General features: G+C 43.1%; 1 protein-coding gene across 4 annotated transcripts in view; it reads left to right on the top strand.

Annotated features, from left to right (window-relative positions):
• SLC4A9 (solute carrier family 4 member 9) overlaps positions 1 to 26,677 on the top strand; it is a 1,170,242-nt gene that overhangs the window by 381,062 nt on the left and 762,503 nt on the right. For 3 of the 4 annotated variants that reach the window (XM_069652671.1, XM_069652669.1, XM_069652668.1), the window contains exons 5-7: positions 3,084 to 3,200; positions 18,297 to 18,345; positions 24,048 to 24,122. The gene's annotated coding sequence lies outside the window, so the exon portion shown is untranslated. Of the gene's footprint in view, positions 1 to 3,083; positions 3,201 to 18,296; positions 18,346 to 23,020; positions 24,123 to 26,677 lie in introns of those variants that run through there. The other variant, XM_069652672.1, reaches the window with a different exon arrangement.

The following is a 26,677-nucleotide window of genomic DNA, read 5'->3' as shown; positions in this document are numbered from 1 at the left end:
AGAGCATTTTCCATACTTCTGGCAGCTCTGAAGCCAGACTGATGGTCATGAAGACAACCAACAGATTCGGGGTAGAGATTAAGCTGGAAGATGGCCAGTTTCTCCAGGAGCTTGCCCAGGAAGGGAGTGATGGAGATTGGGCGATAGTTAGCCGGGCAGGAGGTGTCGGCAGAGGGTTTCTTAAGAAGAGGGTGCACAAGGGAGTGCTTCAGGGGGGATGGGAAGACTCCAGTGGCGAAGGAGTGATAGCAGAAATCAGCCAGGGCAGGACCCATGGAGTTGATATGGTCCGTGAAAGTTTTGGAGGAACAGGGGTGAACCTGTTTCGATGAGACACCATAGACTGGACTTGTCTAGAAACCTTGTCTACCTCTTTAAGTGCTAAGGGTACTGTTCTAACCTTTGCTGCAATCGGAATAACCCCTTCCTTGAGTTTTATTTTGGTGCACAAAACCTTTAAAACATCTGATCTTGTCTTTAAATACTTCAGGCACCTATGTCTCTGTATCATTATTTCGCAGAGCGCAAATTTCACTTTCAGCCACTAACTCGGAACTGTCCAACATCTGACTCTGAGCGTTTCTAAATGAAATGGGACAGCGATGCTGTACTCGGCATAAATACCTCCTGTTTCTCACCAATATAAATGTGTTCTTTGGCATTGGGATTCAATTGAATCCCTAGTTCTGCCTGACATCCCCAGGATAATAGATCTACCCCAACAGAAGTCACAAAAATCTTGGTGGTGGTACTTCTATTCTGAAACTTAATCTCAGCATGCATTTCACTTACAATGTAAATGGGATTCTCCCCATAAGCGTTAGCTTTAATATTAGCTTCTCTTAACGCACAACAACCACATTTCTGTTGCCAGGTGTCTTTTCCTATGAGACTATAGTCCGCCCCACTATCCCCTAGCATCAATGCTCCAACACCATTCACTTCCACCATTACTGTGGATTTATTTATTTTACTTACAGTCACAGCATTCAACACCTGAATAATTCTGAGCTCTCCATGCAGCATTGCACTAGCATCTTTCTCTTCACAATCATTCTCATTGACACTCCCCTGTATCTGCAACCGTTCCATGTCACTTCGCTGACAGTAATTACTTTGTGGCAATTCACCACAAAGTAATTTAGACCTTTTCATTGATTCTTTGTATTTATTTTTAAATACATTTGGGAGTACTCCCGTCCTTCCCTTTCATTACTGCCCCTACCCAAAACCCTCACCATCCCCTTTTTACCCCTAACCATAAACACCGATATTTTTAAGATAACATTTTGAAATAATTACTTTGTGGTAAAGTACCACAAAGTAATTGTCGGTGAAACAGGATACCATCTGCAACATTGGGCAAGATGGCCTCTCTTGCCACATACTCTGCATTCAATATATACGGCTGTGCATTCTTTCTCATTCGCAAAGTGTTGTAGACTACCACATCTGAAACAAGCTCTTTGAGAAAATTCCACCTGTCTATACATTTGACCATGTGAATTTCCCCAACCTTGGGAAACCTGTGGTTTTCCTTTGTCCTTGTTCCTCCAGTCATTTCTCTTGCCATTGATACGTAGCAGGCCTGTCTTCAAAAATTACTTTGTGTTCTCCAGCACCTTTTTCATCCCCCTTGCCCATTTGTTTTACGCAGTGAGATGTGTGCTCGACCTGCTTGGTAATTTCAGTGGCATGATCCAGATTGGAGTCTTTCTTTCCATAACTCTTCTCAGATTTGGTTGTCCATACACCTCATCATGAGCTAGTCTCTACTGTGCTCTTCAAAGCAATGTCAAAACTGGCACTCAATAGCTAGACCTCACAGGGCATAACAAACCCTTCTATGAACTCCCTTTTTTCCTGTTTTCTTGTGCCGAAACGATACCGGTCTAAAATTGTATTCTCTTTGATCTCAAAATATTTGTCCAATTTTGTTATATGAATGTCAAAGCTGTTAAACTGTGCCATCAAGAGATTGTATTGGTTCTGGTAACCTTTTATATATCTACTGCCCAGCATGATCCAAGCAGTGGTATAATAAAACATCTTTCCGTTCAATTGAATAGTTGGAACCATATACTGCTAGGACAAATACATTTCATAAAGTTTTCCTTTCAGTCCTTCCATCTCACTTTGGGTTCTCTGGGTTGTGGAAGAAATCATGCTGGACCTGGAATATATGCCATGGACGTATTGCCTTGTCTGCTACCAGCACTGGTCAAATGATTCAATATGCCTCACCAATTTGAATATATACATATAATTAAGCTGTGTCACCAGTCCAAATTGGATAATTTAAATGATAGTAAGTCACAGTACCTTAACAAGTTGGAGTAGGCAGGAGCACTGATGATCAGCTTTTACCACTGCACAATATAGCAAATCAAACTTCAAGTACGGCAACGAAGAAGATGATTTATTGATGCAACGATAAGTTTACACCAATCAACACATGTCCAAATGGCTGCACACACCTTCCAGGGAATTCCCAAAATACACCTCCTGATGGTGCTTGCAACCCTCTGCACTTCCGAACAGTCAAGGCAAACTTTCGTGCAAAAGAGAGGCGCACCTCGCCTCTCACCACTAACCGCTTCAAAGCTCTGACCTCTCCAGACCAGACCAATTCTGTAGCAGGTCTACCACCTTGTCAAACAAGCCAAAATGTGGATTCCCAGCCAGTCTACTGTCTTCTCTCTACTGCAGTCAGGACAGAAATGGCCCTAGTTGCCAGTATTATAAAGTGAACACCCACAATACCCTCTTGTCTAGTTCTCTTGGGTCTGCATGATCTCCATTTTTCACTGGGTGTCAATATTCCTCGCACTGGATTACAGAAGTACTGTGGATGTACTCTGGATTGGTCGAATAATGCCATGCGATTCCAAGATCTTGATAATCTCCCTAGGTGGTTCCAAGGGGCTAGAAGTAACCGGTATTGTTTTACAAATACTGGTGTGATATTAGGGACTGTAGGTATAGTTGTATAATATCCCCAATCATATGAAGCCACAGAGAAAACCTTCAGAAAATTCATAAATATTTGTCTTAACCTTTGCTTCTGCTCTTCTGTCTCACAGGAATCATTCATACTGGTCTGCGCTACCATCTGGAGGAAGCCTGGAAATATTTATGTTATAGCTATTTCTGAAGTATCTTCTAGTTGGGGGTATTATAAAGTGAACACCAACAATAGGGTGAGTAGAGAGCTCTTTATTGTAGTTTAAGCATAAGATAATGATTTCAGCTCCTCTCTCTCTGCTCGTTCAGAATCCCACACTCCAATCATCCCAATTCCATTGCTAAGGAAACTGTTCCAAATAAGAATACAACAGGAAGGGGGAGAGAGCAGATTCAGCCTGCATATAAATGAACATGAAAAGAGTGCCCTTTACAACACACCGGGTTTGTAAAGGGAGGGAAAAGGGGTATCCTCTTTTATTTTTATAGAGGGGCCTGAATCTGGAGGAGAAATTATACTATAGAGAAAAGGAGTGGGTTCAGGCTACCTCTTCCTCTGAGATATTTACAGGTGTGGCACAAAAATACATGTAAACAGATCCTAGTACTTGAGATCTGTGTTTTTATTGTAGTAGAACACAGCTTTAAAAGTACCCAAACTTATTTATTTACACACAAGGAACAATTTCCTTTTCTTAACATACAAACATATAAGTACACAAGTCCATGTTGACATGGGTGTCGAAGCCAGCAAGAAAAACGGGGAACCCCATGCATTGCTCAAAAGAGGACACCCGTGGGAATCCACAGAGGTCTGACTTATGCAAATCGGCCCAGAATGTATTACCCAGAACCCCCGGCAAAGACCCACATGGGAGAAGGGTGCCCAAGGTCAGGGATATTACCGCCGACATTGCTGGAGCCGTGGCTGCCCTGCGTTACAGCTTCTCCCCACCAGGGAGTCTCAGCAGTGTGCCAATACCTCCCCAAAGGGAAAAGCTGTAATACAGCCCAGCTGCAACTCCAGGACAGTTGGAGGTGATATCCCTGGCCTTGGACATCCATGTACCATGTGGGTGTACCGTCCCCTAAGCACAGCAGCAGCTCCAGGGAGCCCCAGCAGTATCCCCATTCCTCCCCGGAGGTGACATCTGTAACATAGCACAGCCAGAGGTGGAGCCTGGGCTTGCAGATGGACAACCCACATGGGAGGGATCCGCTCCCAGGGAAACACCAATGTTCTGCTGGCATGGGGGCAATTTGTGGCCTGCCCCTACAATTGTGTCCCAGCCCACCAACATATCTGCCCAAATGGGCCATTCCCACCCACACCACCAACAATCCAGCCCCAGTCTCACCCACCCCACTGACAGTGGGCCCTAACCATAGAATAACAAAAAAACAGTACTCGCATAACGTTGCAGCTGCTCGCGCAGAAAAAGCTGTAAACAAAACAAAAAACATGTTACCTACGGTCACACCAGCAAAAACAAATCATTTGCAAGCATGCCCCACCCCTTGCAAGCCATCCCTGTTGGTCTACTGAACCCCCCCTGCTGAAAACCCATTTGCCCCTTCCTACTGGCAGATATCTGCCTCCAGGGAGGCCTGCATGAGGTACCCCTGCCACCTATTTTGGGTGAGGGGGATAAGGCCCCCAGAAATTGTGGGACAGGCCCCCCCAGTCGGTGGGGCAGTAGGTTTTGGGCACCCCAAGGCCAGATTGGCACACCAGTGTGCCCCTCTGAGCCAAGGCAAGTTTAGTAAACAAAGAAAATAATGCAAAATGACAGGCTCCCCTTTAGTGGGGGCTGAGGGGCACCCTACACCGCTGGGAAATGTTCTAATGTGAAGTGGGGTGCACCTCTTCACCCCCACCCCAATTGGAGGGGTGGCGCATCTCATGTAGCCCCCCCTCGGGACAGATATGGGGGAGGCTGTCCTGCACTCCTCCCAGGAAGGGCTGCATGACATGGCACCCACTCCATTGCCGGTGGGGGGGATGGGGTCAATGCCCCATCCCATTAGAACATTCCCCATCCCTTTGGGGTGCCCCACAGCCCCCTAAAATGTGTTCCACCATTTTCACTTTTTTCCTTTGGTAACCCAACTCCCCTTGGCGCAGAGGGGCACATTGGTGTGCCAATCTGGCCCCGGGGTGCCCAAACCTTACTGCCCCACCCACTGGGGGGGCCTGTCCCACAATTTGTGGGGGCCCTCTCCCCCCCTCGCCCCAAATGGGTGGCGGGGGCTCCTCATGCAGGCCTCCATGGGCCTCCTACAAACGGCTGCGTGAGGTACACCCCCCTCCATTTGGAGTGGGGGGAGAGGGCCCCCAAACATTGTGGGACAGGCCCCCCAGTGGGTGGGGCAGTAAGGTTTGGGCACCCAGGGCCAGATTGGCACACCAATGTGCCCCTCTGCGCCAAGGCAAGTTTAGTAAACAAAGAAAATAATTGAAAATGGCAGGCTGCCCTTTAGTGGGGGCCGAGGGGCACCCTACACCGCCAGATCATTTTCTAATGTACTAGGGGTTGACCCTCTCCCCCCACACCAAATGCAGGAGGGGGCATCTCATGCAGCCCTCCCTGGTGTTACATGCCCCTTCCTAAGAGCAGATAACTGCCCCCAGGGAAGGCTGCATGACATGACACCAAGTTCATTTTGGGGGAAGGGGGGGGCAACCCCTTTCTATAAAAAAAAATTCCCTGGTGGTCCAGTGGGGGGTGGAGGGGCACTTCCCCCCCCCAACACCAGCCATGATATATATATATATATATATATATATATATATTTTGGTTCTACGTGATTTCGCCGACCTATTTTTGGTCGTGGTACTTTTCATCGCTGGATTTTACATCACCAGAAACCCTGTTTTTTATTATTTTATTCTGGGGGCCGTTCCCCCTCAGACCCTCCCTTACTATTATAATAATACCCCAACACAACACCCCCCAAACTAAAAAAATAAAAAAAACAGGGTTTCTGGCGATGTAAAGTCCGGCGATGAAAAGTACCACGACCAAAAATAGGTTGGCGAAATGTGTGTATACCTATATTTTCTTTTTGCCCCCCACTCCTGGGGGCAGATGGTCACCTGTCTGCCCCTAGGGGTCTTTATATATGTGCCCCCTTCCTTGGGGGGGGGGGGAAAGCCACTTACCTAGAAAGCAGACCCCCTGCCCCCGCACTGTAACGACATCCCTGGTGTCTAGTGGGCATTGCTGGGCGAGGTTCGAACGCTCTGCGCCCTCTCCGCGCCCAGCAATGCTTTCACACAAGGTGTCGTTGGAAAGGGGAGAATCTCCCCTTTCCAGCAACACCTCCCTCGATCTCCGGCTTGAAATACAGCCGGAGATCGAGGGGGAGAAAGGTGAACACTCCCCTTTTATTTTCACCGCAGCAGCCCGAAATGGCTGCTGCGCTGAAAATTACTTTCACTTTCACATCGGCATGCTTTACGCACACCGACGTGAAACTGAAGGTAATCCAGCCCCCTGGCAGTGAGGGGGGACCTCCCCCTCACATAGCCAGGGGGTTGGATTACAGTTTTGAGCAATCCCTGCTTTACAAGGATCGCTCAAAACCGAGTGCCGAAAGGACGAGCTATCTCGTCCTTGGCATTACGGAAGTAATTCCAAGGACGAGATAGCTCGTCCTTGGCACAGAATGGGTTAAAGGGAAGACTGATTTCTAAGATGTTTCATGCAAATTGCACTGCACCTGATGTCATGTTGACTCTTCAGGAAATAAAATGTCGTGTGTTGCTTTGATGTGTACACTTACAGAGTGCAACAAGTTCAACTTTACAATGCTGCTCTCTGCGAAGCAAAATATTGTGGAGATATTTTTAAAACGGCAGGTCTAGAAGCAGTTTTAAAACTGTAGATCAATGCACTAGTAATGTAAAAAGGACTTGAATGTAGAAATCGATCTATTCAATTGAGCAATGGGAAGAGTGATTGCCCTTAACAAATTTTTACTCACAGTACAAATATTAAACATGTTGAAGTAAAGTTTTATTGTGTAGAAGAATCTCATTTGATTTCACGAACCTCTGCACATTTCATGCTTTTCTAAGGATACCTTTGTGCTCTGCATATGCAATTACTAATCAGAAATCACAAGGGTTGGCTTTAGAAGCAGCACTTATTGAGATTGGTCATACAGTGTTTGAAGAAGGAATGTCATATGTAGCTCTGTCACGTGTGAGAAATATTGAAGGTTTAGTTTTAATAAACTTTAATGAAAGAAAAGTGACAGCTGACATTTCTTGCATTGAAGAATATTAAAGGTTACGTGTACTGTATGCTCCTCACCATAACCCTATACCTGTTCCTGCTAAGCACTTAGCCAGGAAACATAAGGAACCAGTGAAAGTACTTTCAAAGAAATTCATTCCTCTTAAGACTACAAAATAAGAGAATCTACCAGAGTTGGAAAGTCATTCAACTATGACATACTCCCATTGTAGATTTAGTAATGAAACAGGAGTTGAATGCTATTATAATGCTTCTTTGTGTGTGTTGTTTCAAATGATAACACTGATGCAAGAAATAGCTTCAGGAGCAGACAAGCAGCTACGTGTGGCACTTTCATTTCCTAAAATATCTGTAGATGAAAAACCACACAGTACACATTCGGCAATGTCAATCCGAAATGTAGTAGCTGTTGCAAGTGGAAATCAACAATTTTCCCAAAATAACCACGAAGATAGTCAAGAATTCTTAATGACGGTCTTCGATGTATTACTGCAGGAAAATGTTAGTGTAGATAGATATGTAGGAGTTAGTTACGAGTGAAACCATATGCGTCGACAATGTAAGAAAGATGACACTACTCTGGATGTTTCTGAAAGATTTTTTGACGCCCCTATCCCTGATCAGAAAAATTTACACTTTTCTGTTTTTCTAAGTAAAGATTTTCATGACATGCAATGCAGTGACTGCGGTTGTAATTTACAATCTACACTGCAAAATCTAGTTTTTAAAAGTATGTATTGATTATGTTTGTAAGATACAATGGGCCTCATTACGAGTTTGGCGGTAGCCTTGCCCTTATTAAGAGCATGGCTACTGCCAAACTCGCTACCGGCCCCGGCACCCATGAATGGGCCATTACCGGCCCATTACAAGATGAATGGGTCGGTAATTGCCCATTCGCGGGTGCCGGTATGGCCGGCCTCCTGATCCCCATTCTTTATAACGGTGCCGGTGCAATCACGAGTTCTGCTCGCAGGTGCCTGTCTGCACGCATGGTCAGACCACGCGTGCAGTCCGGCACCGGCAAGCAGAACTCATAATGTGGCAGAAAGGTAACAACGGCGCCGGTAGCGCTACCGGCACCGTTGTTGCCTTTCCACCACATTCGTAATGAGGCCCAGTGTTATATGGTAGGAAAATTAACACATCAGTAATTAATTTTGTAATTAGCCACGTTTCTATTAGTAAGAACCTTTAAGACGTGTGCAATTATTTTTCACAAGTTGCATACATCACTATAGACATTACACAGCATTGGTGCGTACAGATGTTGATTGGCTTGTCTGCAATGACTCTATAATCCCACATCAAGCTAGATTACCAAAGGGTTTAAAGAATGCTTACTTAATGTTATTAGAACCAACGTTTTAAAATATGTTTTATGTTCTTTGTGAATACAAACTGCAAAATGAAACATTGAAAAGGAAGAATAGGCTATTAAGTGTTTTATGTTCAGTACAATATAGATTGTTAGTAGGATGTATTATAAAATTACTATGAAATACATGAATAGATACCATTCCGAAAATTACATAAATGAAAAAACAGCATTCTGCAATCTTCTTCTTCCGTTTTATTGTGTAAAACACTGTATATTTTAATATTGACAAGTGTAATTGGTTACATAAATGGTTCCATGTACATTATTTTGAGTGTAAAAGCTCATAACTGTTTACATCTGAAACAAGTAAACGGTAGACTATAGATGCAAACAAAAAGTACAATGTTTCCAAAAATAAATGCCATCTAACTACTAATAAGAGAATTAGGGAAGGATTTAGATGTATTGTCTTACTTGTTATGTGTGCAGGTGGGCAAAATAAGGTTGCATATGTAAAAATAGGTTGTACCTTGTAATTTTATATTTCTGAGGGGCCTGTGTTGTATGAGGTACTTACCTGTGAACAAAATGTGAACCACAAGCTTCCTCCTGCTCCTGTTTCTCTTATGACTAATAATAGTCAGATCCAAGCAAAACACATACCTCAGGAGTTTCTTACTGTTAGCCACTCCAAACAAACCACTTTACATAAGAATCACCCCTGTTTCTTATCAAAAAGACATATTTTATTCAAAAAATCATAGTTACTCTGGTTGCCTACACGTACTATTTAATAAACATATAAAAAATATATAAACAAATCAATCTACATTGTATGCAATTACATTCATTCTGGGTTAGTTCATTTTTGGCCTATAGTATTATACCATGAAGTTTTTCATACCCTTGTACCTGTTTTTGTAGAGGTTTAAGTGGGTGTAAGAGCCTCATTTTCGGAGCCTCATTAACACAGTGTACCAAAAACAGAAGATGGAATCACATCTACTCCTATTGCCCGAGTCTAACTGGACCAGGATTATTTGTGTTGGTGAAACTTCACAGTTGTGTTTGTTACATTTTCTGAGAGTTCTATAATGTCTCTGTGTTCCTTAACAGTTTTTCTTTAGGTACCTAGCACTGTCCCAGTGGTGTTGATTATCACCCTCCTTTTCACTTAGAGTGAGACAATGGATAAACAAAAGTGTTGTTGACAGAGCGTTTTGGCCTTTTAGAATGAGATAGTCCACATCCATGCGGTGGTCTTCCCTTTTGATAGAGACAGGCCTTTGTCAGGACAGAGGAATTTGGTATAGATGTTTAATCTTCTAACCCCATATTTCATAATCTACAGTTTAAAAAGAGAAAGGGCAACAATGTCAAAAGTGGTCTGTGTGCTCTGAGTTACTACAGAGTATGGGTATTGATGCGGATTGCGGATTACTAACCTGATTAGATGAACCAAACAAGGACAGGTGACCAAGTGGAATGCATCAAGAAATACGCATGTTGTATAAATGCCTGTAAGTGGAAATCACAGGGAAAAGTGCCATTTTGTGTATAGCATCAAATAGGGAGATGTGTGCATTATATGCAATGTTACATCTGTCACTTCAAGTCAACAAAAAAGAAAAGGAAAAGGGAACCGCGTTCCTACCTCAACACAGGTGAGTTAATAAGCCTCTATATGTGATAATGGAGCCAAGGAGCTTCTCATCTAGACTGTCCGGCACCGGATGAATTAGGTGTCTACTTCGACAGTTTTATTCTGCAATGTTAGCTGCAATAGAAAAAAACAGATGAGGCATTCTCTATGAGTCTGCGACATAATCATTCAGAAGGCAGACAAGGTTTGCTGTGCAATCATTAAATCTGTTAGTCCAGCGGGGCCCTTAGTCCTTGTATTGATGGAAAAACCCTTGTATATTAAAAAAGTTGCTGAGCCATGCTTATGCAGCCGTAATTGCACCGGAAACAATTTGTCTATATCAAAATTAAGGAAACCGCTTGAATATGCACCGATGGCTGCAACAGACAAAACCTATATGACTGCAAACTTGGTCATTAAGGGTGCAGGCATGGTTTGCTATACAATATGACCAACAGGGCACCTAGTCCCTGTGTCAATAGTAAACGGACACCCTCGTATCCTTAAAAGGGTGCTGTGCAATATTTATACATTGTTTGTAACCGTAATTGCGCCGGCGACAGTTTACCTGTTTCAGAATGAAAGAAAAAGGGTTCTTACCTAGAGATGTTAGGACGGGGATACTTCCTACTTTTCGTCTTTGCCGTGGCTTCCATGTTTAGAATCATTACATGTAGCTGTGGCGCGCCCAAGGCGTGTATGAATTAAGAGACAGAGTCCCGGCACTATTATTTTAATGGGCATAGAAATGGGACTAAATGTTCAGTCCTCATCTTGCATGTCCCTCAAGAGGTAAACATAATGGAAGGACTATGTGTATAAAATTCATTTTCTATATTGCATAGGTCATTAGGACCATTTTGCAGGGGTTACACAATACATCAATCATATCCTAATTGCAATTTCTTCCCTAACCCGTGTATGTTATATGCACAACATACACAGACTCCTAAATCATACAATTTTGAATACAATCTATATGTATACTCACATTGTGCTGGAATGCAACTTTTTCTTTTTTCTCATGTTATTATACATCACTCATGATCTACTGGAGTGTTACAAATCGGCCACCATCATATGATATATATACATCACTAAGTAATTTGAGATTAACATAAACACTGGTGTAAAACCTCATTTGTTGTTCCCGATGGACAGGTATGTCTGCATTATACAACATGCTATGAATATGTATACAATTGTCTTATAAATACACTGAAGAGTCCAAATCTTACAATGTCCACATTACCATTGTATGATATGTCATAATTACCATGCATTCCTCCTCTATATATGATAGTGCATTAATAAACGAGATGATACATAAGGTAAACACCATATGCACAAGATGTTAATTATGCTCCAATTTCATAGATAAACACATAATTGCACTCAGTGGGGAAGATGTTAAAAGACCCTCTTACACATCAAAGAGATCACGGTTCAGATGGTATTATTAGAAGAAAAGGCTCCACTCAATGCTGGTGTTTAAACCTCGTTTAACAATGTCTATTTTTTGGATTCATTTTTGTTCAAGTCTTCTGAGGGCAAGATCTCTATCACCCCCACGTGTCTTTGCCTGTAGCGTTTGGATCACAAACCATCTAATGTCCAAATGTGTATGTTTCTTGGCCTGAAAGTGTTCCACAAGAGGCTTGTCGGCAACCTTGTTTTTTTACGCAAGAGCGATGCTCGCAAATGCGCTGACGTACTGCTCTCTTAGTCTTCCTTATGTGTACTAAATCGCAAGGACATTTTATACCATAAATTGCCGATGTGGTTTTGTAGTTGGTGAGTTCGGTGAATACCAGTTTGAACTGATTCAGAGACACACTCTTCATGTTTGTGGTTAGAGAACAAACGGAGCATTGTCCACATTTAAAATGCCTGGTAAATGGGGGAAGACCAACATTTGTCTCAGATTTCTTGTCTTTTCAAAAGCGAACCTTGGTTTACTTGGCTGAAAATCTGGGCAGGATATTAACAACCAATATTTCAGATTTGTCTTTTTTAATGCATTTCTGATTGAGCTGTAGCTGGTCACACAAGTCATCTTTCCTTCTTTCACTTTCATCTGTTTTGTCAAGGTTACTTCTCGTGGAGTGTTTGTAGCCTGCTTTGTTGCATTTTTTATCGACTTCTGAGGATAGCCCCGCTCCATGAGTCGTTTTGTCAGATCATTGGCATGGTCTTCAAACTGTTAAATGGTGAAACAACTTCTTCTTATGCGCAAAAACTGACCATATGGTAAATTGATCTTCAGATTACTAGGGTGATAACTGCCGAAGTGGAGTGGAGTGGAGTAGAGTGTTCTTATCTGTCGGTTTACTGTATAGTGTTGTTTCCAGCTGACCTCGGGCATTGTTTTGGATAATTGGGTCTAGGAAAGGTAACTCCTGTTTGTTTGCTGTCATAGCAAACCTGAGATATGGATCTTGTATGTTGATCCATAATTTGAAAGCTTCAAGTTCTTCTAATGTGCCAGACCATATAGTGAACACATCGTCGATGTATCGATGCCAGTTCCTCATCTGATGTCTAAAAGGGTTGATGTAATTATTGATGTATTTTCTTTCAAAAGCATCCAGCAGAGGTACTGTTCCAGAGTCTGATTTACTTGTTCCGTTGCCCCATTAGTCTGAGGATGATATCCCGAAGATAATGCACGCTGGATGCGTAGTATTTGGCATAGTTGTTTCCAGAACTGGGATATATACTGAGGTCCTCTGTCGGAGAGGATCTTGGAAGGTAATCCATGAAGCCTAAATATGTGCTTTAGGAATATCCCTGCCAATTCAAGCGAGGATGGTAGTTTGAACAAGGGTGTGAAGTGAGCCACATGGGTAAACAGATCGATGGTAACCATTATGGTTGTATATCCTCTGAATGGGGGCAATTCCACGATGAAGTCTGTGGCGATAATTTCCGAAGGGCGTGTTGGTAATGCTGGTTGATGTAGAAGCCCTGCAGGTTTTTTTGTTATCTGATTGCATACTGCGCAGGTTTGGATGTAAGTTCTTACGTCGGCAATCATCTTCGGCCACCAGAATTATCTCTGAATGAGGCGGAGAGTGGTAGTGATGCCACGATGTCCCGAATGGAAGGTGTCATGGTAAAGATTCATGATTTTGTCTCTGTTTTTGTGTGGGTATTGCCAGTCATGTGCCCTTAAAGAGATATCCATCCTTCGTTAATAGGTTCCATTGATTATTCCTGATGTAATCCTTCCAGAGATCAGAAGAAGGTGTTCCGGGTCGGACGTCTTCCAGGAGGGAATTTGCTTGTGCCACAAACACGGTATTAGGGAACATCTTCGGAAAGTCACGAGCTTCTACAGACTCGTAGGCAGGACGCCTGGATAAGGCATCTGCTATAATATTATTAGTTCCAGGAAAGTGGTGAATACGGAATTGGTACTGGCCAAAAAAGAAGGCCCAACGGGCTTGGCGACTCTTTCTGCATTCCAGGGACTGTAGGACTTGATGCATCTGGGGTCGTTGGAATAAATCAGTATATCATCCAGGTACACAATGACCAAAAGGAACAACATATCAGAGAAAACTCTATCCATAAACCGTTGAAAGACCGCAGGGGCGTTGGCGAGACCGAAGGGCATTACCAGATATTCAAAGTGACCAAAGGGAGTTCTGAAGGAGATCTTCCATTAATCGCCTTCCTTTATCTGAATGAGGTGATAAGCACCCCAAAGATCAAGTTTAGTGAAGATGACTGCACCCCGAACCGCCTCCATGATGTGAGAAATGAATGGTAGCGGATAACGGTCCTTGAGAGTACATTGGTTGAGACCACGGTAGTCCAAACAGGGTCGAAGTTCTTTGGTGTCTTTCTTTGGAACGAAGAATAGGGAAGCACCGGCTGGAGATTTCGAAGGACGGCTAGTCCCATTTGCCAGGTTGGTATCCAGGTATTCTCGTAGGCCCCTTTTTTTCGGGTTCGGATAATATGAACATTCTGCCGAATGGAATCACTGCTGAAGCATCTGTGTCAATGGCACAATCCTCAGGTCTGTGGGTTGGAAGAGCTTGAACAATGACTGTTGAAAACATATCTGAGTACGTTTGATACATCTCAGGTACTTGGATAATGTTGGATACACTTAAGGATGATTGTTTGGGATTCCTGGAGTTCACAGGAGGGTTTTGTAATGAGTCTTGAGACAAGCAATGGGACATACAGAATTCTGAACCTAGAAATAGGGATCCAGCTGCCCAGTTGATGCATGGATTGTGTTTCTGAAGCCAGGGCATGCCTAAAACCATGGGGTAGTGAGCGGCCTTTATGATGTCAAAACAGAGCCTTTCCTGATGGTTGTTTATCAAGAGTAGTAACTCCTTGGTTTGGTGAGTAATGGGCCCGGAAGACAATGGTCTCCCGTCAATTCCTTCAACGGGTTGTATTACTTCTTTGGGTTCTCGAGGAATATTGTGACAGACAGTCCAGTCATGGTCTATGAAAACACCCATGGCACCGCAGTCCACTAGAGCTAGGATGGGGAAGGATTATTTCTCAGTAGATGACAAAATTGTCTGGAGAATCACTAACGTTTTCTGTCCTGGAGTATTCAAGGAAGGAATGGATGCGGAGCAGGCATCTTTCTCCCGAAGCTGTGCTCCACTTAGGATCGGGAGCTGGCGTTTCCCGAATGTTGGTGTCGCGCTATTGGGCATTCTCTCACAAGATGTTTATCAGAGGCACAATACATACACAGTCCGGTATTGATCCTACGGATCCTTTCTTGTGGAGAAATTGGTCCACGGAAGGCACCCAACTGCATCGTTTCTGGATCTGAGGGACGTGTAGCGGGTGCTTCTTTGAGGCAAGGATATTCTACGGTTGTCTTTGGGGATGTTGTCTTCGATTTTCTTTTCTCTGCTTTTCTCTCCTGGATTCTGAAGTCTATCTGTAAGGAAAGGTCCATCAGGGCCTGGAAGGAACTCGGACGGGCTACTCTGGCTAACTCATCTTTTACTTCAACATTCAATCCCCTTCGAAATAGGGTGACACTAGCTTCTTGAGACCAATCGGCTTCTTTAGCTAGCTGTTTGAAGCCAGTCACGTAAGTAAGCATATCCTGAACGCCTTGCTGGAATTCGAGAAGTCTTTCTTGTGCACTGTAGACAAGTTCTGGTCGATCAAACATGGCCTTAAAGGCTTCCACAAATCCATCGTAATCCTCCAAGAGTGGGTCTCCCGAATTGACTAGGGGAGTTGCCCATGTTAAGGCATTGGCCGAGAGGTGAGATATCATAAATCCAACCTTAGCCCGTGGCGTGGAGAAATAATAGGGTTTGAACGTGAAATGCACTAGGCAGGAGTCAAGGAAGGAACACAAGGACTTGGAAGATCCATCATATTTGTCCACCACACCCCCTACCAGGGCGCATTCTTTGACTGCGGAATCCCAGGACAAGACAAGCTGCTTTAATGCTGCATTTTCGGCCTTGAGATTTTGAACCTCTGTGGTTAATTCTTGCATTCCTCTCATGAGGTCTTGAACTGCGGCTTCCATGTCTACTTCTATATCAGGTTTTGGGCATCTCAATCTGTCACAAGCTTCTTTCTTTCTCACCTGTTTTTCCTTGCTTGTGGTCTTCTTGGTGGCGCTTTCCTTCTTCCTCACTGTTCGAAACTTGTACAGGCAGGGGCGCGAATCTTCGGGTTCCAGCGTGAGGTAAGCCGGCTGCCTTAAGCAGAATAACGTTCAGTATGCAGGAATGCTCGGCAATGGATCCAGGAAGGAGGAGGGGCAGGCGTCCTATGCTCAGTGAGTGCCCGGAAGACCGTGGCACCGAGCACAAGATGGAATCCGGGATGAGGGGAGATGAGGCTAGTGGAAGAAATGCAGGAATCAGGAGAGTGTTCCAGGAAGGAAAAAGGGGGTAAGGAACTGGAAAATAGTACGATACACAGACTCGAAAACACGTCTAACAACTCCAAGCAGTTGCGTTGAGACGTGCAGAGCCGCGGGGGCATGCCTGTTTTCTAGGAAGCAGAGTGTTGCGCGTGAAGACTAGAGCGCAGCGTTTCTGGGCTGTTGGCCATGTTGGAAGAATAACTGACCTCATGCCGCGGTGCATCATGGACCACGAAGTCCAGAAGGGCCGGAATCGGTGGTTCATGACAGTATTTGCTGAAATAATTTGTCTTAAAAAATGAAGACAGTTTCCGTGAGAGCCAGTCTTATGATTTCCAAAATAAAGGCGGTCGGTACCCTGGTAGTCGTATTTGGTCTTTTCTCTAGATATTCTCTGAGGACCTCAAGTCTTGCTGCTTATGGTATGCTCGGGTACAGTGCCTCTACATCAAAGCTAACCAGGATACCTTCACCATTCAATGTTATGTTATTGAGAATGTTGATCATTTCCATGGTGATGTCGTTTCATAACAAAAGGTCTGAAAAACACATCCGCGTATTGTGATAAGGGTTCAAGGATGGACCAAATGGCTGATACAATGGGGCTGCCCAGGAGTGTCTTACTGTCTTTGTGCACCTTAGGAAGGATGTAGAAAGCCGCCAGCGTAGGATGAGATGTATTCAAGAATCTTTTCTCATTTTCATCTATCCATCCTTCGATAGCTGCATGGATGGTCAGACTATTGATTTCTTCTTGAAGCCTCTGAGTTGGATCAACCACTAAAGGTTTATAATATTGACGGTTAGTCAGTAGCTTCATCACTTCAATGAGATATTCATCTTTTGCTTGGATCTGACTATTATTAGTCATAAGAGAAACAGGAGCAGGAGGAAGCTTGTAGTTCACATTTTGTTCAAAATAAGGATGCAGACAACATTTTAAGAAGTATCCAATTCAATAAAAAAATGAAAATAGCCCAGTTTAAATGTTAGTTTGTTCAATGTTTAAAGATCTTCTATTTGCAGTGTGGAAATTTTCAAAAAGTCGTGCAATGCGTTTTTTGTTTTTCATAGTACTTTTTAGAAAATTGTCATTAGCTTCTTATGTGTATAGGTGGCCAAAAAAAGAACGCACACCAATTTGAAAAGATGTATTCTAATGGAAATGTAGAGATGATTATTATATTTTAAAGTTAACTTTGATTTCATAAACAAATTATTCCACACTGCACGCAACTATCTGTGCAAATGGAAGTTTTAAATAACAATTCCCATTTTTGAAAAATGTCAAAGATGATATGTAGATTATCAAATGTCATTATGAACTTCTTATGTGTATGTGGTGAAATCAAGGACGCACACAGATTTTACAAGAAGGATGGAATTGACATTTGTTAGGTTCTTAGTGTAGCTTGTAGTAAGTGTTAATACATTTACACACAGAGAAGCTTTTATTATCTACCTATTATTTGAAATTTTGATATGACTAGACTTTAAAAAGATTTATATTCAAAATAATGTTACATTGTTGGCATGTCTTCAGACATTTATTTTTAAAACTGAAGACATAGTTGGGTTATATGTCTTGGTTCCCTGTTTAAGGTTTCATGAATTAATCTGCAAATTTGACATCATTTAATATTAAATAATGTTTGTACAGAATTGAAACACAGCTTCATTGTATATAGTTATTTTATTTATAATAGTATTTAAATTTCTTTTTTTTAAACAATGTAGTTACATGCTTTACAGGTGCACAAGCTATTGACCTTGTGGGCAATTCTATTTAGAATTTGCTGGTACAAAACCAAGTTCATAGTTGCCTAAATGGTTAGTGTAGTTGAGGTAACCATGCAGTGTGTGTTTAACCTATACTGCGCTCTAGTTACTCCTTCTCTTTGTAACTGTTATTCTTTAATCTTTCTTTCAACATTATGTTCATTTATACAATTGTTAGCGTTCTTACTAAACGTGTCATATAGAGATAGTTGTAGAAAGTGAGATAGAATATAATGTGTAGATATATATTTATTGATAAATATTTTACATAAGTGAATATAGGTTTTTATCTCCAATGAGAAGTTTTTTTCTTCTGTAGCATGATTAATGCAAACGTTTATTGGTTGTGTACTATGAATACATTCAGTATTCACTTAGTACCATCATGAAAAAAGTAAATATTATTCTTTTTATTTCTTTTATGAAATACATTTTATTCTGTTTCAGAAATGTTGCTGGTATTCAACACAGAAGGTGACACATACAAAGATATTAGGTAAGACATAATTATAATATACATTCGTAGTATGGGCAGACGAAAACGAGGCTCATACAGAGAATATAGTGCTGTGGTTGTGCTACATCGACAATCTTTTCTTCATTATCTGGAAAGGCAGTGAAAAAGGATGGATAGAGTTCATCAAAGAACTCAATACAAATGACTGTAATCTGAAATTCATGCAAACCCATAGTTCACACTCTGTGGTGTTCCTAAATGTCACAGTTAAAATAGTGGACCAACATGTGATTTGAGAGCTATACAGAAAACCTTGAGGTTCAAATGCCCGACTCCATGCCACAAGTGGCAACCCAAAAAATGGCATATGGAGCATACCCTATGGGGAATTTATCAGAATACGAAGTAACTGTACCAACATTGAAGACTTCGATACAGCCAGCAAGATCACTGCTTGGGTTTTCCTAAAACAGCAATATCCCTGAAGGATTATCGAACGGGCCTATATGAAAGCACAGGCACTAAACAGACATGCTCTGTTAACAAATCGGGCATCTAATACCATCAGTAAAATCGATGAAGATGTCACACGACTAATTCTTACTTTTGGAACCCATGCTCAACCCATACAGCATAATCTCAATAAATATTGGAAAATACTAAGAGCAGACAAAGGCCTTGGGTCAATACTCAAGGAACACCCAGATATCACTTTTAGGGAAAGCAGTTCCATTAAATATACTTTGGTAAACAGCTTCATGAAATCAGAAAATCTGAGGGAATGAAAAACCTGGCTGACCACAAGTGGAGAAGGCTTTTTTAAATGCACCCATTGCAAAATTTGCAAATATGCTCACCATTGCAATACTTAGAACCATCGATATTGGGGCACCCCATCAACATCAAAGGGAAAATCACATGCAAATCTGAATTTGTAGTCTATGACCTTTCATGCCCCTGTCAAAAACGGTACGTGGGAAGCACGTAATGCAAATTGAAAATGTGTATATTGCAACATGTGAGGGCAATCAAGAACGATGATGGTGCCTATCCAATGGCCAAACTAATTTTTCCAAATTGCATAGCAGTGATTCTACTGAACAAATCTTCTTTGGGCTATACAAAGTCGATGTAGGACCAAGAGGAGAAGATAGGGAACACTTGCTGCGACAGGAAGAGACAAGATCCATTATAGACATTGAAAGTAAAAATCCAAGGGGACACAATTTAGATGTAGAATTGTACATGTTTTTGGGAATGGAATGATTTTTTGATTTATTCTATTCTCGAAATGGACAACTGGCCCCCAGGTTTCCTCAGACACACCCATCAATTAGTAAGGTGCATGAACATGACTATTTCCTGGATCAGGTCCAGGAATAGGACGAATCCATTTGCGGGTGTCTGTTTCTTTCACCAACTTCTAAACCATGTTGCTTTACATCATGAATTGTCAATCTTCGATCAGCCTGTATGTTTCCAAATGTTCAAATCGCACCACATATATGATGTTCCTGAATCTGAGAACAGTCATGCATTTTGAATTCTCTTGGGTGTTTTCCTTTTTCTCTCTTATTGATGATTTTTTCACTGTCCTCCACTGGGCTAGTTAGGGACATGGCACACTTGCACTTTAATAGCCATCCTGCCTACTGCCGTTTGATACGACAGTCTATGCAGTTGTGATGACATTGCCCAGCTTTAAACATGATTCACAGACCACTTGGTAGTCAGTACATTGGACACATGATTAACAGACATGCCATCACATTTTATGATCGTGGTGAGTGGACACCTAGTCTTACTAAACCGTATCAGGCTTTCTATATGGTCAAACTGCCGACCTGTTTCAATATACAGGACAAACAGTCAGTGGCACCAGTCATCTTTAAGTTATGCACCAGACACTTTTAACCATTAGGAGTATGGTCTACCAACAGACTATCAGTTGAATGCTCAGACCCCACCATGCATTGGAGCTTTGTAAGTCAGTGAACTAGACACTTGACCATATAAAGCTTAAACTGTATTCCTCCAGCATGTTGTTCATAAGTACATATTAGACATGGGAATCAGACTGACTGGTCACCCGCATGAATGTACGGGCTAATTGACTGAGGCACCGGATACTTTAATAACCAAGCAGTATACATTTGCGTCTGGTTATTTTAAGGTCCGATCCCTATTGCTAAAGGGATGACTGAATGTCTGCAGCAATGTCAAAATAGGCCTGTCACCTCATTAAGTACTAGGTCCTTGCAAACATTTGCAATTACACCGCCATGGATATGTATAATTACCAATATTGCAGAAATGGGTAGATGATGTTAAGTATATGGTGTTGCAGGGGGGCATGGCTTGGTGGCCATGCGGTAGACAGCAGGGCTTCACAGCTCTGTGGTGATCCTAAACGCAAATCGGACAAGCTGGCAAGATGTGCTTGATAGATATTGTAAAGACACAACGGAAGGGTGTCTAAAGGTCCAATGAATGGCTAGGGAAAGTCTTGTGGAGAATCCAAGTGAGAGGCGAGCACAAAAGGACCAGAGAAGATTCTTGCTGCCAAAACCAAAATGGCAGGCATGTACAATGCAGCTCGGTAGGGAGAACCCGTGCTGCATGGGAGTTGAAGATAGCCAGGCAAAAGACGCGGAACGGCGTGGCTCGACTAGTCGGGGCTAGACAAACCACAGGCTGTGCCCAGATAACAAGCCGGAAGTGGGAGAGCAGAGACGAGACCTCGAGGAGCTGAGGAGTGCCAGGTCCACCCAGAGGTCACGGGTGGCGCAGAACGCCAGAGAGAGGCTGGCCGAAAAAGCGCATTGGTCCCCGTGACATCTAGGACCAAGGCCAGTGCCGGTGGCCAGACAACGACCCTGAGAGCACCGTGAAGTGGACGACCCCTCACCAGTGCAGATAGCCCCTCGGTGCCCCCCCGGGGCCACCGCAAGGACCCCGGGACCCAGCGATCACCTCCCCCCTGCTGGGAACAACAGCATACTGAAGCACCATCGGCAAGCAACGGCAACGCCCCCCCCGGGGGTGGAAGTGAAGTAGTGCTGCCTGGGCCACGACAAGCAAGGGACCGACAACATCTACCCCGCACAGCATGTGGCGGGAGCGGAGGTGCCACCTGGCCAGCCAAGCACACTGGCGAGACCGGGAAGCCTCACGGGCGCCGGCCTATGCCACAACAGTGCTGACACCCACTGCACCCCCACGGGGAGAAAAGAAGAAAGACCACAAAGCCAAGGGGGTGAACGAGAACCAGCAAAACCCAGGCGGACTGCACAGGCCCCCGAGAAGGTAAGGGGCGCTCTAGCAAGGGGCGCTCTAGCAGGGGGCGCCAGAGGGTGACTCAGCGTGCATATTGTTACGTGGGAGGCTGCAGTCCACTCCTATATCACATCGGTGCAGACGCCAACCCTGACATTGGTCTGGGTCCACCGGGTTAGGCCCAGAGTAGACCGCTAAGGTGATACAGTGCCCCCCAGCCCACCTAGAAACCGCAGAGACACCATTAAGAAGTGCCAGACACCACCAACGGCCCGCAGGTGTGCACATCATGCTGAACGCCCCGGGGTGCACAAGAGCAGCCCGGAAAAGTATTGACCCCCACCACAATATGGGGCAGAGCGGAGGGAGTAACCTGCACAATAAGGGGACATCATCAAAGCCCATAGAACGGCTGAGTCGTGTGACATAACGCCATCAGACGACCTGGCCAGAATAAAGACAAGATGGCTGCCTCCAGAAATAGTTGAAGTAAACAATAGAAACAAGTGCTTATATAAAGGTTGATACAGAGGAGGACACAATCCATGAGGTCCCTCGAGCTGACTGATCCATACCTGCACGGCTGGCCTGGTAGATACAGGACAAGTGCACCCGTGAGAATATACCCCTTGTGAGGAGACAGTGACGAGCCAAAACAGGTACGATAGAAGGGGAAAAGCACTCTTGTCCAAAGAGACGCATCTGTGCCGGGGGGCACCCAGCTACATATAGCGAACAAATCACAGAGTGAACCCCCGGTAGACCTCAAAGAAGGGCGGCAACTGTACAAGGGCACAAGAACCAGACCTCCCAGAACCACAAGACACTAAGGGGGCGGGAAGCGACTGCAGCCTACTCCACAAACCCTTGCGGGAGACTACATAACAGTGAAGGGATACCTCTGGACACCCACACGACTACGCCTCCTAAGGAAGGGGCCCCGCCCCGGGCGCTGTGGAAGTACCTGAGTCTCACATTAAGCCAAAGGGGGGAGAACGATGCCAGACAAATCAAAAGGGTGGAGAAGCAAACAGACCAGAAAATAATCTTTTGCCAAAAAGCATTACAAAAGCCAATCCACCTCATCAGATTCAAGCATGGCAGCGACTAGTTCTGAACAGCAGGAAGGAGGTTAGGCGAGGGCCCCATACTAGAGGCCATAGTGGCCCTGAAGGTATCCCTGGAAAACAAACTGGATACAGCCATGGTGGATATGGGCCTCCTTCGGCAAGACGTGCAGACCCAGGCGCACCGAGTGAGTACAGCGGAACAGCAGGTACAGAATAATACCACCGACATTGTCACTACCCAGTCCCAAATGTCAGATGCATTTGAATGGAAAAAGGCCCTCGAGCACAGGGTGGAAGACGCGGAGGGGAGGGTTCGAAGAAATAATGTCTGGATCGTTGGACTGTCGGAGGGGGAGGAAGGCAGAGACACCCCTGAACTATGTCGAAAATCTGTTGCTGCAGGAGATTGGGGCAACAGCGTTGTCCCAAGGCTTTGCGGTGGAGAGAGCCCACAGGTCCCTGACCAGGAAACCTCAACCAGGATCCCCCCCCATGAACAATGATCGCCAAGATCATGAACTTCAAAGACCGGGAGTAAATACTGGCATTTTCACGGGAAAGCGGGGGGGGGGGCTGATAACCAGGAACTCCTCTAGAATTGAAATCTACCCAGACTATACGGCCCTGGTCCAGAGACAACGGGCGTGATTTGGACACACTAAAGAACGCCTCAGGATAGCGAATATACGTTACATGTTACTGTACCCCCGCCAAACTGAAGGTGATGTGAGAAGGCAGATTGTACTTTTTCAAAACGATGGAGGAGCCCCATGCATGGATGGACCAACAGGGTATCCCTCAACAGAGAGCCAGAAATGGAAACAACAAGAACTTACCCCAGTGACAACATGTGCGGTCTTAACACCGGAAAGGACATCAAGATACCATAAATATGACACAAGCCAAATACAACTAAACGAAGGAGCGATGAGCTTTGGTTCTGCTGCGGAATACGACAGGACTCGAAACCCCACAGAGTTGTTCAAGTTCAGATGCCAGTTCTAAGGCATCATGCTGCGTCGTGCCTGCCCCACCTAGGGAGGGCAGTGCAAGAGGAGCAGCAGTGCCTGAGCAGGTGGAGGGAGGCTGGGCGTTTGTTCACAGTTAATGTTTGTTGTTGGCACAAGGCACACAAAGGGGAGAGCACTTCACACGGACGGACCAGATGCCATGGAGGTGCAAGACACAAAACGGATAAAAGGGTAACAAGACGGAGACTGCACATCATACCGCCCACAAGCGCGGGAGCCAGGATAGGCTGAAAGGGCCCAGACAGGACAGTGACATTGTCACTGCTTCTATGTGGGGGATAAAAGTAATACGCTGAAACAGTGGCAAGTTGTCAATAACATAACTTTATTAACTTTAATCTCATCTCTTTTTTATATATTTTAGGCTTAAAGGATACGTGTTGCTGGAGTCTTTGTCAGATCGTATAAAAGAACCTTCTCAGCGATTGTAAGTGTTCTGGTAAGTCTTGTGTTTTCCCTTATTTTAGTTTTCCCCTCTCTTTCTTCTCAATATATAGTTCATTTCTCTTATACTGTCTTTTTTCTTTGAAATATCTTTACCATATATCATATATACTGAGTCTCCAGTCTTTCTCTCTGTCGATTATGACATTTATTGTAGCTTGAGGGTCTCTCTATGTAAATCAGACTGTAACTTGTAAATGTATCTTTGACGTTAGTCTCGTTTGTAGCTTTGTAATTTTTTTTTTTTATTTATTTAAAGTGCATATTGGTTAATTAAAACCTTATACACTAACAAAAATAATTACATCAATAACAAAGAACATACATTAATTTCATATTATCCATACATAAGAAGGGATATCGCACATCAAACCATACAAACAGGATACCACATTTGAAAAAAGATATCACATTCTTAAAATAGAAGAATATAATTTGCCAATAGTTTAAAAAGAAATTGCTCGCTTCCAAATATAAAAGGCTGCCCCAATAAAAACCTTAATTTCACCATCATAAATTACTGACCAGAATTGATTAGATTCAATCATTTGAAGGTCACCAACTAAATTTGAGTACCCTTTATAATACCATTCCTTTAGTTTAATACACATAGTTAAAATGTGTCTTACTGTCTCCACCTCTAATTTACAGTGCCTGCACAATCTTTCAGCACGGGGTATATTTGCCCAAACCCCGGTTATTTCATTACATGGGAGAGTATTCATACTTAACTGTAAAATAAATCTCCTCAAAGTCCTATTTCCCGTGTTTAACAAATATTGTTTCAGAGTGGCTTGTTTTGAGACCTTGAAGAGCATACATTGTATATCGGGGGATATTATATAAATAGGACTGATTTTCACACAAATCCCAAATACATGCTTTTTCTTTGAGATTTTTCAAGATACGTACAATATTATCCTTCCCCGTGAGCTCATTAAAATCTAAAATTTCAAGAAAGGCTAGTGCTGTATTTTGTAAACTAACCATGTAGGAATTCTTAAACCTGCCTTCGCTCTTATTTCTTCCTATGAGACCAAGAAGGCTTTCATTCCCCTCTTTCCCCAATATTATTTTAAAATAAAGTTTACAACATCCTATTTTCCACCACGTGGAGAGGGAAATAATCCCCAACTCGCATCTTATTGCTTGTATAGGCACAGCTTTGGGCAACCCAAGAGCTGGCCTCCAAAGCTTCCCTTCGAGTTGGTCTAATTTACCCAGATATTTACTTTCCGCTGTTTCTATAGCATACATAATTCCTGGAATAATACAACTCTTATATATTTCTAAAAAACCTTCAATGGACTGGCCACCCTTACTAGCCATGTATTTCCTTATCAAATTCCATTTCTTTAAAATTTTCAAATTGACTGCCTCTTGGAAAAAATTAATTCATGGTTTACTCAGGATGGGCATCCCCAAATAGGGATGGGCATCAACAACTTCCAATTCAATATTATTAATATGCCATCTGGAGATAAGCCTTTTCTTTTCCTGTTTAGTAACTCCAAATGCCATAATTTTTGTTTTATTTATATTAATATTGAGGTTGTTTGCCTCCGAGTAAGCAGATAAGCCATTCAACATTCTTTGCAGTCCTATCGGAGTTTTATCCATAAGGATAGTATCATCTGCATACATAAGTCCACATATTGGTTTCCCAGCCACAATAGGTGGGAAGTTGTTTAAGATCTTAAAATTCTCCCACATATCTAATACATATAAATTATACAGTATAGGAGAGGTAACACAACCCTTCTTGAGTCCGGTATTAGTTCTGATCTCAGATGACAGCATCCTTCCTTTACCCAAGCAGATGGTCACCGTAGTATCCCTATACATTTCCTCCAAAAAAGGATTTTTGGGCAAATCTTTTTCACTCTCAATTTCTCCCACAAAAGTCCCCTATTAACACAGTCAAAGGCTTTCGAGTAATCTATAAAACATACATATAATTTTTCCCCCTTGTCCTTTGAGTTGGCTATGATGTAGTTCAGCATAGTCAGGTTATCCAGGGTACTATATCCCTTTCGAAATCCCGTTTGTTGAATAGAGAGTAAACTATTTTCCTCTATGCAATTATTCAAGCTGTTAACTAACAAGGAGCAAAAGATCGTGCAACTACTATCCGCCATTGCTAAAAGTCTGTAATTATCCGGCAGTTTTCTGTCTCCTTTTTTAAAAATAGGGACAACAATAGCTTTCCTCCAACTTTCCGGTATAATACCTGTTTCCCATATACTCGTGAATAGTTGGAGAAAGATACCTGCCCATTTCTTAGGGTTTTGTTTTATAGCAATGTTAGCCAGCCCATCCGGCCCTGGGGCATGAGAGGAATTCATTTTTGAGATCACTTTAAGAATATCTATAATATCAAAGGGGATAATGGCCATAACCCATGGATTAAGGCAAGTATTAGCCGATATGTGACTGGTCTTGAAAAAGAGATTAGTAATATATTGTTTCCAAACCTCCTGACCAACATCATTATTTTCCCTGTTGTCTTCATCCATTAAAAATTGGCGATAGAGATACCAACATTTTTTT

This window comes from Ambystoma mexicanum, chromosome 3p, assembly GCF_040938575.1.
Source record: "Ambystoma mexicanum isolate Mex_15411 chromosome 3p, UKY_AmexF1_1, whole genome shotgun sequence".
NCBI classification, from domain to species: domain Eukaryota; kingdom Metazoa; phylum Chordata; class Amphibia; order Caudata; family Ambystomatidae; genus Ambystoma; species Ambystoma mexicanum.
The sequence above is the reverse complement of the archived record's forward strand: the minus strand, read 5'-3'. Positions and strand labels throughout refer to the sequence as shown.